General features: G+C 41.9%; 1 protein-coding gene, 1 non-coding gene and 1 pseudogene across 3 annotated transcripts in view; all 3 read right to left on the minus strand.

Moving 5' to 3' along the window:
• LOC118474227 (NAD(P)H-quinone oxidoreductase subunit 2 A, chloroplastic-like) overlaps positions 1 to 15120 on the minus strand; it is a 70905-nt pseudogene that overhangs the window by 34831 nt on the left and 20954 nt on the right. The window contains exon 1 of the transcript XR_004853973.1: positions 1 to 15120. This exon is cut by the window's left edge and continues 34831 nt beyond it; it is cut by the window's right edge and continues 20954 nt beyond it. The product of XR_004853973.1 is annotated as an NAD(P)H-quinone oxidoreductase subunit 2 A, chloroplastic-like (transcript).
• LOC118474230 (NAD(P)H-quinone oxidoreductase subunit 2 A, chloroplastic) overlaps positions 1 to 15120 on the minus strand; it is a 69055-nt gene that overhangs the window by 34831 nt on the left and 19104 nt on the right. Inside the window, exon 1 of the mRNA XM_035963712.1 lies at positions 1 to 15120. This exon is cut by the window's left edge and continues 34831 nt beyond it; it is cut by the window's right edge and continues 19104 nt beyond it. The gene's annotated coding sequence lies outside the window, so the exon portion shown is untranslated.
• On the minus strand, positions 9576 to 9709 carry LOC118474234 (small nucleolar RNA Z247). Its single transcript, XR_004853977.1, has one exon. It is a non-coding gene; the product is annotated as a small nucleolar RNA Z247 (small nucleolar RNA).

Here is a 15120-nt window from a genome sequence, read left to right on the forward strand (position 1 = left end):
GGTGTTGAAACCGGCTTGCAATCAGCCAGGAGTGCTCAGTTTGATTTGATATGATAAGTAGATACTTTTCAAGGAAGATAGCCTGAGCGAGTCTTTTCGCGGAGCTATTGTGCCGAACGCTGGCTTTCAACTTCCCGTACCGGGAGAAAGATTCTAACGTTGATCGAGGGAGCAAAAGGGAATCTAAAGGGTGAAATACGCGTCTGTCTCATTAGAACCCCGCTCCGCTTAGTCGACAACAAGAGAATCGAAGCATCCTCCTATTCCTTATGTTTCAAGAGTTCCCGAGATATGCAAGCAAGTTGGGCTGGGCACTTGTTTTTAATAATGCCAATGGGCATTCGAATCCCTGAGAGAGAGCTAATAGGAAGGAAGATGGCTCTGGATTCACTAGGCTTTCGCTGGCTAGAAGCTTCGAGAGAAAGTAAAAGAGATGATGTGGTTGAAAAGGTGGTAACTGTGGATAGCGCCAAGTAAGCTAATCCTAAATGTCCAGCCACGCCAAACCGAACTCTTATCACATTATTTGTAGGCTTTGCTATTCTTACTCCTCTGTGACCTTCATCAATCACTAGGCACAGTATCAGTTAGCGTGATATGGGTTGGTAAAGTAGTAAAGAAAGTCTTAGTTATTAGGAAAGAAATGTTGCAGCCTATCTGCCACTGAGTTGGAATCGATTTGCTTAACCTGCTAATGCACGGAGATTAGCCAAATTAGAGAATATGAGGACGTCGGCAATGGTTGGTTTTAATGCTCGCACAGACGAAATAGAATACCGGATTGGACCTTAGCCGCTCGGGAATAGAATCCTTCACCACCAGACCAGGAAAGGCAATCGCCACGACGCTGACATCTTTTCATACGTACTAGACCCGGAGGCAAGGCAAATTCGGAAGAAGCCGCTTACACGACTTCCAATACAGACAACTCAAGCAAGAGGTTTGACATCACTCCTGCAACTGCAAGACAAAGACTCAATCAAGAACCAGAGAAACTTAAATCAACCTTAGTATTAGTAAGAGTAAGAGTATTAGTAAGAGTAACCACTTCTGGCTCGTTAATGTTTCGCTTCTTTGTCCTTAAAGAACTTTGCATACATCGGAACATGTAAGACAGCATCAAGGATGGGGATGGTAATCTGCGCATCTTGAATCATCTCAAGAAACTTAGCAAACTGCTTGTCTTCACTTGACTTCTCAAACCGTTCTGGAAATGGCTGCTTCGGCTTGGTAGGTGGAACTGAAGTCGAACTGATTGATGATGGATCATTAGGAGCTATAGCTGGTGGTGTAGAAGAACTAGGCTGTCCAGCAGTAGTAGTAGTGGACTGCTGAGGTACCTGCTGGTCCTGTGGAGAAGGTTCATTTATCAGGAATCTACTTGTTGCATAATGCACATGCCACAAACGATAAAGTGGAAGCACACTCAGATGAAGAGGATGGTGAATTGATCAATAATCCCATGTCTTTTTTTGCTGAGAAATCTTGGATCAAGACATACAAGGCAGCATTGGTCAAACATAGGACTACCTAGGCTAGGTCATTCATTGCTTGGTCCGCTATATTCGTTTTGTCTTCTAGTTCTCCACAGGGACTTCCTACTACTCCGCCGAATCTCTCATCTGAGAAAGTAGGTCACCTGGGTCGGGTAAAGCAGCGTAGATAAGGCTGGAGTTTATGAACAAGTTGATGTCTACTAGGGCATTGACCGTACAAGCAGGTAAGTATAGGGCTCGGCTAGGAATTCGTTTATGCTTATATTTATAAGCTTTCTTCTCACTAGGTAGGGCGGGCAGTTGGTCTTATTGCCCTGCATCATATGAGAAGGAGTTCTTCCACGAAATAGAGGTCGTCTATGGTCTTTGTGGCATTGATGGATAGTACTGGTCTGTTGTCAACAAATAGACTGGCTAGGTCACAGTCTGCTAAGTCTACTAGTGGGATATGAATATGCATTAGTAGTAGTTATTGCTGCCGGATTGGTATTAACAGTTGGTCAAGTCTAACGTAACGTTTTTCAAGTAGAAGGATAGGGCATTAATTACCTGGGGTCGATAGGTACACCTTTATAATCAATTATTAGCACAAAGCTCTCATCTCACTTTTCATAGGTAGGCCTCTATAGTTATAGTGTATATTGGCTTTGATTCTTTCTATTGTTATGGGAAAGGCATATCCCCACCCAGTTCTTCTTCGTCTTAATTAATAACTCCTTCCTGAACTTCAAAGTACGATAGAAACTGACTTATATCTCGTAGGAAAACTAGAGAATGAGCCATCTCCATCTCGTAGAGAAACTAGAGAGGTGCTGGGCGCAGCTGAAAGGAAATCCAAGAAGAGTCCATGAAAGGCTAGCACGATTAGGATCCTTTGTAGGGTTTATCTCGGAAGAGAAGGCTATGAAGCGAACATCTCTTCTTTGGGTTGGGAGAGAGGGGAAGATCTATGCAGGACACTTAACCCGTGCCGGAGGACTGCACACAGCTGGTACAACCTCGTACATTTTACATGTTCTTACAAGTCCGATGGTACAGTTGACCTAGTATCGAATTATTATAGATTCCGTTGGCAGCCATTGCCCCCCTGCATGTCGTCTGACACGACCGAAACGAAACTTGACACCCCCTAGCAGCCCCCTGTCGGCATCGAAAACGGAGGGAAGTGCGCGTGCTGATGTTTAATCATGCGATGCCAATGATGTAAGCGCGGGCCCGCAGGTGCAGACAGGTTCGTCGGGGGTTATGCAAGCTTCAGAGGTGGGGGGTACGATTGTGGAAGATCGCGTGGAGGCAGGGGTTGGAGATGTGATGCAAGGGTGCGGGGAATTGGGTGGAAGGACAGTCGTTAATGTGGAGTCAGGTTTGACGGGCGTGAGGCAAGAAGTGGAGGGAAGTGGGATCTAGATTAGAAGAGATAAATACGATATTCCTGATCTGATACCCGCGGACGATCCCTAGCCTAGCTTGGCAATCCCTTGAAAATGCAATGCATTTTCCAAATTGCTTTTTCTCAAAAAAACTCTCAAATCAACTCACGCATATTCCCTTGCTTCTGTTAACTACGCATATCTCCTGTTTCTATACTTGCTAGCTAGCAACCTCTTATCACACAGAAAGCGTGACATGAATGCATACCCCCGTGTATACAACTCCTTACTATCTCTAATATACCGTTGCTTGTTCGGCGCATAGACCTATTATTATTCTCGGTCAGGCTTTCCTTTTGGCAGGTGATTACTATATATAATATAGCGGGCTTTCCCTTATCCGTTCGCTTAGGTATCTGACTGTGTAGCGTAGTTCGCCGATTCCCGGGGCCGGCACGGCACAACCGGATCCCCATCCTTAAGCAAACACACCTTCCTTTGGGTCATTGAAATTTCATCTTACTTGATCCTTCTAAATCAGCTTGTGCTACTTAATCTAGATTTACGAGATTCTTCCTTCTATTCTAGCTAGGTGGCAGGCCAATACCAATACAACTAAGTTTAGGAGTGGATTTCATTTCGTACCTACGTAGGATTCCCTAACTCATCCTCTTATCCATCCTTTCCTGGACTTTCGTAAGGGGCAATAGCACAAGCAGAGCCTTTATAGAGCAGTTGGATTGCGCCTTAGTCACTAGCATACGTTTTCTTGCTTTGAGCTACTAGCGCGGATTGTTCTGGTTTAGCTTGACCTACCCCCGTTCTCTTTCATGCTTAACTTGAATGCTGAACTATCGATAAGATAAGGGCTGTATCGTTCGTGATCAAGTCATCGAGCGCATGTTTGGAATTCAATAGCGCTTTCTTTGGCAAGGCAGGATATGAAAGGAACGGAAGTACCGTTGTTTCCATAGAGGATTGAGCAGTGCCAGATACGGAAACAATAATGGCAGTCAATTCCTTCTGAAATCTATTTATACGGGGCCATTCGAAGCAATACCTTGTAGTTAGAGTCCTCTGGAAAAGCAGAATCTTAATAGTTTGAAAAGATAGAAAAAAGACAGAGTGATACCCTTAGAGCCAAAAGCAGATAAGTCAAGCGGCTAGAGCGAATCCTGGATAAGGCTCCTCTTGCCTGAGAGAAAGGGACTTCTTTCTACAGCCGAAGCCAAGCGCAGACGGCATATGAAAACCCGTCTTTAAAAACCAGGAAAGACACTCATAAGATTTCCAATGAAAGGAACGCTCGCCAGAATGAAATACTTCAATTAGGATGAGCTACTACATATCGTTCTGAAAGGGGCCTGTGAAACTGAAGCAGTTCCTGCAACCATCAACGAAGTCAAGACATTACCTATAGCAAGAAAGACTACCGATACCGATAAAGAAGAGCCGAAGCCCTACCTTGTTCCTGCCATCCCTTCCCATTCATCTCCACTATACCCCTCGTCTTCTAATTCCTTCCATTCCACCACGGAATTCTCTATAATAAAATAATTCGCAAATCCAAATCCGCTAATTGTTCTCTAATAGCACCCAATGAGTAACTACTAATGTTATGAATAAAAGGCCTGTCGCAATTTCCCGATTTCGAAACAAAGCCTGGGGTAGAAAAAAAGGGAGAAATGCTGTGGTTACAAGATGCAATTTCATCTTCGAATAAACCCCGTAATCGTAAGAAAGTAGGTTTTTTAGCGCTGGGCCTAGCAAAAGAGAAATCGCCGTATACTAGGCCCTCCAATTTCTTAAGGGGTTTATTTAAAAGATTCGCGATATAATATAACTAGGAAGACCTTTCAAATACCACACATGAGTCACTGGACATGCCAGTTTGATGTATCCCATTTGATATCTTCGTATCCGAGAATCAACAAATTAGACCCCGCATTTTTGGCAAACAGACGAGAGTGAATTACTCTTACTCGGAATGGGGAGAAATCCCTGACTGGAAAATACCCCGCTCAGAGTAGGTGAACGAAGCGATATCCGGGTGGATATAGCGAGAGAGCCGACCAAAAGCTAGGCTATGTGAGACAGCCCAAGAACCTCTTTTCTTTACTGCCCTCTCATCAAAGATGGACCTGATAAGGGCTTCATCCCATTGGCTTGTCTTGTCCTCCTGTTGCTTGCATCGCTCGTGCTCCCTATCGAGGTCGCTCTTCACCCTATCCCTTTAGTGTAAAAACGGGATAAAGAGCCCTCAATAACACGCTTGCCCAGGAGGGTATAACAGCTGATAGAGCCTCGGATATGGCTCCTTAACTGGTAGTACGCGCTAAAGACACCAGATCATTTTGATAGAAATGAGGTAGACTGGAAGCTGAAGCCAATAGACCAATGGAACTAATCAATCACTTGCTTTCCCGAACTGGACAGCAGGATTTTATCAGCACTGGACTTGAATCGCGTCGATGACTCTAATCTTTAGAGACAGAAGCAGATGGGAGAAGGTTGGATATGGATCATGATCAAGTCTACCTCGTAAGCTAAGCCACTTAAAGATCTTTGAGCAGCTCGAGAGATCTTCATTGGTAAAAAGTAACCTCCCGATTAAGCGATATTATAAAGGTACAAACCAATTAATCTAATATTGATTTGCAGAACGGATTCAAATACCGAGCATCAATATTAGATTCACACAAAGATCCGGGTGTCGGATCTAGTAACTAACTACTAGATCAAGCCAAGGTAAAGACACATCATTAGTATCATTACTATAAATAAAGTTGATACTCTTATATGATTGGAATATCCACCACCGGACGATATGATAAGTTTTAAGAAAATAAAATAAAAATGAAAATGCTCTTTTTAATGAAAGGCTCTTATTTATTTCAAATTAATATGATAATTTCACGGTGTTATTCAAAAAAAACTAGAGCAGAAAAAGCGAAAGCTAAAGCTTTCTCTAAAGCAGCAACTAGAGCAGAAAAAGCGAAAGCTAAAGCTAAAGCTAGAGAAGAAGAAATTGCTCAAGCTGAAGAATATGTAGACAATGTTGTGAAACAACTATCCCAGGAAAAACCTAACCCTGTACTGGATCCTTTTAGGGAAAGCAGCGCTCCTGTCATCGAGCTTGATAATACAGTAAGAGAACGCGATGATCAAGAGATCAGTAAAAAAATGATAGAATCTCAAAACCAAACTGTATTTGAGGAGTGGGAATCAAAAACTAGGAGGTATAACTCCTAATTTTGGGTGCCCAAAGAAAAGAATGGTAAGTACACTACTGAGATGTTAGATCTACTTTATCAGTTCTGGGATACCCTCATGAAGTCCTACGAAACAGAATCACTTGATAATAAGAGAGAGGAAAAACTGACTTATAAAGTTTTTTAGTTTATCAAAAACTCATGGAGAGAAGATCTATCAGATTCAGAATTCAGAAATATACAACTCAAAGTGGAAGATATGACTCTTCACTGTAAAGAAAATACTATATATAATAATATACCACAGTTGAAGGTATTATTCTTCAATAAAGATTTTATATGGATTATCTTCTTGATAAATTACAAAATGAGTCAGATAAGGTTATAGTCAGAGCAATGGGGACATATACAATTGAAACTATTGTTATATGGGTGCTAAGCAAGCACTTTAATGTTTTTGCACTGGAACAAAAAAGTGTACGTCTGTCTACTTTAGTAGCTGAATTAGACATAAACGTAAGAAATTACACGAATAATGAGAGCTGAATTAGAGAATCCTCTATCAACTTCCCAGATTCTGTTGTTGAGACTATGGCTGAGGTGACAGATGATAGTCTTAATCAGACAACTGATATTCCGAAAGAAGAAGCTAATAATAAAAGCAATAAATCAGATAGCTCTAAAGAGCTGTATAATATAGGGAGTACCCTATTTACCTGGCTAAATAATAGGAATTTGGTTGAGATCTACCATCCTCATGGTGATATCAAGAGCCCTAAAAAAGGTAAGTATGCAAAGTATATCACCTATGTTAGGTGTGTATTTGACATTAAGGAGCTACCGCTCCATATAGCATTACCTATGGTGTGTCCACCACTTGAATTGAATGGAGGAATCGCAGACCCAAACGGCTGAATAACGACAGAGTAACAACCAAACTGAGGGATCTAACGGGTGGGTACTTATCTTCTGACCCAGAAGTACTTGGTCATTATACCAATACCTCAACCCTGTTATCTACACACGATGAAGAGCGTTTTAACATATATATTATATGGTGAGTGATGAAAAAACAGCTCGACTAACCCGTGTAATAAACAAGTTACAGAGTGTGCCATATCAAATAAATACAAAATTATTATGTCATTTGGTAAAATGTAAGGATATATACCATGCATCAGGGCTTCTCATGCCTAGCATTCTTGCTTCTATTGATAGAACGGAGGGGACTGTAAGACTAAAACATCATTACTTGAATGACAAAGAAATGAAAAAATATTTTTCTTTAAAAGACTTGATCAACATTTGGATAAAAAACATTCAGTCTGCCTGCTACGAGCAATACATTTTAAAACTAGCTGATGCTTTACAAAATTACAATTTGTATTTCCCAACGTTTTTGGACTTTAGGGGACGAAATTACCGATATGGTCCTTTTCATTACCACGAACGAGATCTTGTTAGATCTCTCATACTCTTTGCGCAAAGTGGGGTGACAGATACACCCCCAGATAAAGGTAGTCAGGGCATACGAACCTTTATGGCTTCAACAGCTTTCCATTATTCCAAATATTGGAAGAATTATAATGAAGGTATAATATGGTTTATTAAAAATATACATGAGTGTCCTGACTTAAATAGTAATAAGGCTGATATCGTGCTAGACAGATTGGCTAATCTAGCACGTAAGGCTAGACACCCATTTCAGTTTCTCTCGAGTGTTATTACACTAAAAAACCGTGACTCTGATAAGATTGCTAGAACACCAATTCACCTGGACGCATCAGCAAGTGCATATCAAATGTTGAGTTATTTACTGGGTAATATTACCATGGCTAGAAATACTAATCTTATAAGTGAGAATAATAAAATAAATAATATTTATGAAATTATTGACTCTGATTTTAAGAAATATATTGAACGGAAATACGGTGAACATATTATCACCAGATATGTGTGTAGCTTATTTGATCGTGATATCATCAAAAATATCTTTATGCCTATTGTGTATGGGAAATCCAAATTTAGCACAGCTATTGATCTGCTGGGAAAGATTGGTAGTTATATGGTAGTAGAAGATTTAAAAACTATTATTAAAGAATGTTACAATTTCTGGGAATCTGAATATAAAGATATGAGGAACCTCATGCATTTGGTTGCAAGTATTAGCTGGGTTAGTGGTTTTATCAATAAACCAGTTATATATTCCACAGAATACTGGATTACAGTCCAAGATTATATAATCATGGAACCTGTCAAAATAACTGTTAAATACCAAACCCATGGCATGGTTCTAATCCTAAAATGAAAAAATCAGTCGTAACGCTACGAATACCCACGAACAAAAAGAATACTCGGAAGAACACTAGTTCCACTTTTGCTAACTTCATCCATCAGAAGGATGCCTTAACTGTAATTCATTTTATTGATATTCTAATGGATGAATATGAATCTGGTAATAATACAGTACCTGTATACACAGTTCATGATAATTTCATCACAACACCATTGTATGGCGCAGCATTCCCAAGCCTATATAGGAAAGCAATGACTCGATTCGATTGGGACACCCCATATTTATAATTAATAAATTCATGTATGACAATATTATATATCGAGCTAAGCAGCTAAGATATGATCTCCTATCTCCTACTACACAAGGATTTATTGAGCAAATAGGCAAAGTCTACGACTCCCATAATGAATTGTATAACACAGAACATACTATATATGAATATGAAAGAGAACTTTATTACTTTCCTCAAGATATTATAGTTGACTGCTTAAGCGTTTTAGTCCCCCAAAAGACTAAGAGAATAAATGATTATAAGAATAATATAAAATAAATATTACGTCACTACTATACTATGATTTCATAAATCACCATGCCAATAGTATAGTATGGATGGACACAATAGTATGATGTATGAACTGAAGCGATTGCACAGTAACTACGATTACTGTATTCATTGTTAAAAAACAAAGTTATAACACGTGTAGGATAACTATCTTTATCAAATATATAAGAATAAGTTATTCCGAGGCCCCTCCTTCACTTCCCCCTAGTTGTTGGGGGTGATGGAGGGTGAAAGAAGAGTGGGTCGGCGGGCTTCTTTCCCTGAATGTACTGAAGAATTAGAACACTTAAACCATTATTCCTGTTTTTTTTTCTGAAATAAAGCTTGATTAATGTCATATTTCTGCACAGACGTTGGTTTGGCCAATAAATACATATTCCCTACGGGCAGGATATCAATCTAGATTGGAAACCTATTCGTAAACCGTTCGAGCCAGGGATTGGCCCCATCTCTCACTGATCTGGATGAACAGTAGCTTTTGACCTTCAATCAATAGTTCGATTTATTATTAAACTATCAGTTGCTATATTGCTTTCCGGTAATGTACATCCGGAGATAAGGGTTTTTTTGGATAAGCTCGAGGGACAATGTGTGTCGAGGATGAGTGATAACTTGAGCCATGGAGCAGTTCCCTGCGCTGCTCGAAGCTTAGGGGTTGCGCGTAGGCTTCCCCCACAGTATATAGATCGGTTCTTCAGTGTGGTCACAACCTAGTTGTAGTCGTCGTCGAGGCCTGCCAGGATGTAGGAGACAAGGTCTTCATCGTCGATCGGCTTGCCAGCGTTGGACATCTCCACTCCAAGCGCCCGCATCTTCCCGACATATTCGGTGATAGATAGGTCGCCTTTCTTCAAGCTGGAGAGCGCGATTCTTGTATTGACTATTGACGACGCGCGCCTTCGTCACAGATGAGAAGGTTGTCTCAAGGACACTCCAGACTTCGGCAGCTGTGCGGCAGGCGGAGACTTGCACAAGAATTTCTTTAGTCATTGCAAGCAACAAGTATCCGAGTACCTGTTGATCAGTTGCCATCCATGATTCATACAATGGATTGACGACTTCGGCGTCTTTCCCCTTGATCTTCTCCTCGGGGGCTTTAGTTGCGCCAGTCAGGCCCCCCACCGCAGCTTACCTACTTGCTGACCTGGAAATGCATATTACCTGACAAGCTAGTCGCTCGGCTGGCACGCTATCAAAGCACGACGGATTGGCTGGTCCTATTCCCATCCCAGCAGTTCCTACTTTGGTTTGGAACATTTCAGATAATATAGAGAGGAGGGAGACTAGTCTAAATCGATTTTTCTATCGTTTCTTCGAAACCTCGCTTACGTTTCACTTCCCTTCACCAACCTCAGAGTACGGGCTTAGACTCTCTAAGATATCCAACTCAAGTGCCGTAGCGAAAATCATAAGTAGTGTTCAGAAGATTGGGAAGGAGTAGGCCCGGTTTGTCTTGTTCATCCATGATTCCCCTTGTGGAGTGAAGTGGAATGCTAAAGATAGAAAAGTGAACCGTAGGATCTCGTCTTAGCCCATTGACAAAACTAGTCCAAGAAACCCAGATTGCTAAGTCTCGAGTATGTCAATCAAGCCCTAATGTTTCCATTCCGCCGGACCAACTAGCCTAACCTTTCACAGAATTGATCATTTATGCCCAAGGGACAAGAGGTTTTGAACTCTCTAGTAGTTCCAAGAAGTATGCTCATTTCCTTGGATGTGTATTCTGGATTTGGATTCACTAATGTGGAGGGCTATTTATTCAAAGATGATTAGGGTGCGCTCAGCATGTCCCACCATCAGAGCTAACCTAACCTGTCCTTATCCTTAGCACGGACAGCACTCAATATCTCGCTGCGGAATATGTCTACCGGAGTAGGCTCCGCAAAGCTCCTCACTCGGCACTAGATCCAAGTCCCCCATCGCACTCCACAAGTTTGGGACGACCCCTTTCTTTCTTATATTATATGATCTTTTCCACTGCAGCCAGCACACCTATTTCCCTTTAGCTGGTAAAGGCAAGGCTTCCCTACTAAACCAGTACACACTAAGTACGGGATCATTAGTCATGACTCCTTGGTCTTCATAGTCCTCGAGAGATCCACAATGTCTCCCATCCCAGGAATAATCGAATACCTTCGTTCTGAAGCAAATCAACGGGCTTGGCCGGGCAACTCACTCTTGCTTTCTCTGGGCCGCCTTAGATTCTATAGTTCTCGTCTCCCCAGTCTAGTGAAACAGAGGGATCCCAGTCAACCCATGCTGACCTTCCCTATCTGTCTGAAACCCAATATGTGCCTAAACTAAACGCTTAGCTGTGCCCAGAATGTGGAAACTCGAAAGAGGTAAACAATTCTTTTTTGTCATTTTGTTCACTGGTCTTCACTTCAAGCAATTCCATTAGTCCAAGTCTGCTGCAATTGGTAATTGGAGATAAGCAATTGGTGGTCGTAGGCTCACCCTCCTCTAAATAGATAGAATGGATCGACCCTTTATGGCACTTTGACTTCTCCACAAGGAGAATGCAACTACAATTCTCACGGAAATGAGACGCCCCAATTTCATGTGGTCAAGTTGCATGATGACCGACGCAGAACTAGCCCGGTTTTTACCGTCTTGCACTTGCAATTTCCATTCTTTCCACGCTGCGCGCCTCTATTCCATAGGCCTCTTTAGTCAGGGAAAACCTTCTACTGAGTTCAATCGGTGATTCTCAATCTTTTTTTGTGCAATTCTACGATCGAACAATTGGAAGGAGGAGCGTAGAGGGCGCTAAGGTGTTCGCATTCTCGAATAAAGCGACAGGAGAGAGTGAAATGCTCGACTGAAAGGAGAGGGTGGCATGTCGACGAGATTAGACCCGTCCATAAATATCCACGCTCTATTCAGGTACCGGGGGCCCCTGCACAAACATAGGACGAAAGAAAGGAAATGAATCTGCCAAGTCGAGAAGTTTTTCTTTTATACCACTGGCACTTTTGCAAGAGCAGCTTATTATCCATGATCCAAAGTATTAAACAGTTCTTCTATCCTGCAAAATAGGGCAGTCAAAACCAGCCAATCGAACCCATGAAAGAAGCCCACTTACCCACTCTTCTTTCCCACCATCCGCAGTATACCAATCACTCACTAGATGGTGGCCTCGGAATCGGAAAGGAAATAAGCTCATACTACTGGAATGGAATGGAATATGAGACACTTTACTTCCTACAAAACTCAAGTGAGGGGAGGGATGGATGTCCCGCCACGAACGGAAACATCAAGCCTCCCCAATGGTTATGTTACGTATCCACTCATCCTACAAGGAACTATGTCCAACCTATTCTATTTATTCCGCTATTCTATTTATTCACGACGAATTTGTTTCCGGAAGTGGCATTGAGAAGTGTTGCTCCAGCCTTTCATACTTTACTCGAATATTTTAGAACACAAATAAGATCCCTCATAAGTGCAAACAATGCAATAGCTTCGGTTAAGGCAAAGCCCAAACAAATCAAAAGAAAAGAAAAATAATTGTCTCGCTAATGATGGATTTCTAGCAACTGGATTGGTTTCTAGTTTCTTTGATAGTTGGAAGTTCTCCAAAAGTATGAAAGGCTGGAGGGCTTTGTACCAACCATTCTAGTGTGGTTGGATTCTGCTCAACAGCCCAAGGACTTTCCGCACATCTTTTGTTCTTTCCACTGCTTGAAGTGATTGCGACAACTACGAAGAAACGACGAATCCCAACTACGGATATATAAGAACCGAAACTGCTCAGAGCATTCCATCCGGCGTAAGCATCTGGATAATCTGGAATGCGACGTGGCATACCCGAAAGCCCTAAGAAATGCATGGGAAAGAAGGTCAGATTAACCCCGAAAAAAGTGATCCAAAAATGGATTTGGCCTAAAGTTTCAGGATATGTCCGACCAAAGATTTTACCCACCCAATAGTAAAATCCAGCAAATAAAGCAAAAACGGCTCCCATAGAAAGTACATAATGGAAATGTGCAACCACATAATAAGTATCATGTAGAGCAATGTCTAGCCCAGAGTTTGCTAGAACTATTCCAGTGAGCCCTCCTATGGTGAACAAAAAGATGAACCCTACAGCAAATAACATGGGTGTTTTGTATTGTATCGAACCTCCCCACATGGTAGCGATCCAACTAAAGATTTTGATTCCAGTGGGCACAGCTATGATCATGGTAGCTGCGGTGAAGTAGGCACGCGTATCAACGTCTAAGCCCACAGTAAACATATGATGAGCCCAAACTAGAAATCCAAGAACACCTATACTTATCATGGCATAAACCATGCCTAGATACCCGAAGACCGGTTTTCTTGAAAAGGTCGATACGATATGACTAATAATACCGAATCCAGGCAGAATGAGAATATACACCTCTGGATGACCGAAGAACCAAAAGAGATGCTGGTATAATATTGGGTCTCCCCCTCCTGCTGGATCAAAAAAGGTTGTATTAAAGTTTCGATCGGTTAATAACATTGTAATTGCCCCTGCCAGTACCGGAAGTGATAATAAAAGTAGGAATGCTGTCACTAAAACGGACCACACAAAAAGTGGTAATCTATGCATAGTCATTCCAGGTCCACGCATGTTGAAGATAGTAGTTATAAAATTGATAGAACCTAAAATTGATGAAACACCTGATAGATGAAGACTAAAAATTGCTAAATCAACTGCTCCTCCAGAATGGCTGGTAATACCACTTAAGGGCGGATAGACCGTCCACCCAGTGCCGCTGCCCACTTCTACTAAGGCTGAGCTTAATAGGAGCAAGAGACTTGGTGGCAACAACCAGAATGATATATTATTTAATCGTGGAAATGCCATGTCAGGTGCACCTATCAGAATCGGAACAAACCAATTCCCAAATCCACCTATCATCGCCGGCATAACCATAAAAAAGATCATTAAAAAAGCGTGAGCCGTTATTAAAACATTATAAAGTTGATGATTCCCACCAAGAATTTGATCGCCGGGTCGGGCTAATTCCATACGAATCAGTACGGAGAAGCATGTGCCCATCACTCCTGCAATGGCACCGAAGATGAAATATAGAGTACCGATATCCTTGTGGTTAGTGGAGAAGAGCCATCGGACCAGATTTGTCATTTTTTTTTCGTTTTGAAAACCTTATCAGAGAGGGGCCACTAAGGCAGGCAGGCCAAAGAATGAAGGGCAGTGAAAATGGTTTCTTCTTCTGGCTAATTCCGATACGAATACCAAAAACAGCTTACTTCCGTTCGTGTCCTCGGAAATTGGATTACTTATGAGTTTCTTCGGTGCAAAAGTAGGCAAGTCCATTTTATCGTGTTTTTCGTCCTCAAGACCTGATTTTCCAAAGTGCATTTCATATAGCTGCAAAAGTTGCTCATCCGATTTTCCCTCGCTTTTATTCGTAACATGGCGTAGTTACTCATTGGGTCCGCTGAGAAGAAAACAATAGGTCGTCACTACCTATGCTTTCATCTAGAGGAAGTCAGGCTGTGATTCGTAACATGGCGTAGTTACTCACAGGCCGTGGATCTCCTTTTTCTAATCAAGCAGCAGGCCGTGGGTTTTCTGGTTCTGCGCTTCAGAAGAGGCAAAGTTTCCGTGATTCGTATCTGCTTTGAGGGCAGGTGCGGGTTGGTTCATGCTTCGAAGAAGAATCGTTCTTTCTAGATCGAAGAAGAATCGTTCTCTTTCTCGAAATGAAATAAGTTAAGTGAAGTGATCCTGCGAAACCTAAGATGCCGGACCAAACCAATGGAGAGCCCACAGATGATATCAAGGAAACTGTTCCAGTGACAATGCCAACTAATACGACTTCGGACGAATACGCTATCCTCGAAACTAAACTCCCTGTATGGTCGAGAATGAATGGATTCCCCTATGGCAATTTCTTATTCCTGCTATCATAGCCTGGCTGGGATCTTAGCGGCACATTCTGACCTTGCTTCATAGACAGCGGTACCTTTCTCAGCTTCTTCTAGATAGAGATAGTTAGTTTCCTCTAGATAGCTAGTTTCCTTTTTTTTGGAAGATTGAGATTGACGCTTGGCAAATTGGGTTGACGACGCGCCATATGGGTTTGAGGATAGTGCCAGAAGTGCCGTAGCTCCTTTGCTGTTCGTGGAGGCTGGCTATTTGCAGTTGACTTCCTTCCCGAAGTGACTGGCTAGAATTCTCATACGA

The sequence above is a fragment of the Zea mays genome, unplaced genomic scaffold, assembly GCF_902167145.1.
Source record: "Zea mays cultivar B73 unplaced genomic scaffold, Zm-B73-REFERENCE-NAM-5.0 scaffold_23, whole genome shotgun sequence".
Classification (NCBI taxonomy): domain Eukaryota; kingdom Viridiplantae; phylum Streptophyta; class Magnoliopsida; order Poales; family Poaceae; genus Zea; species Zea mays.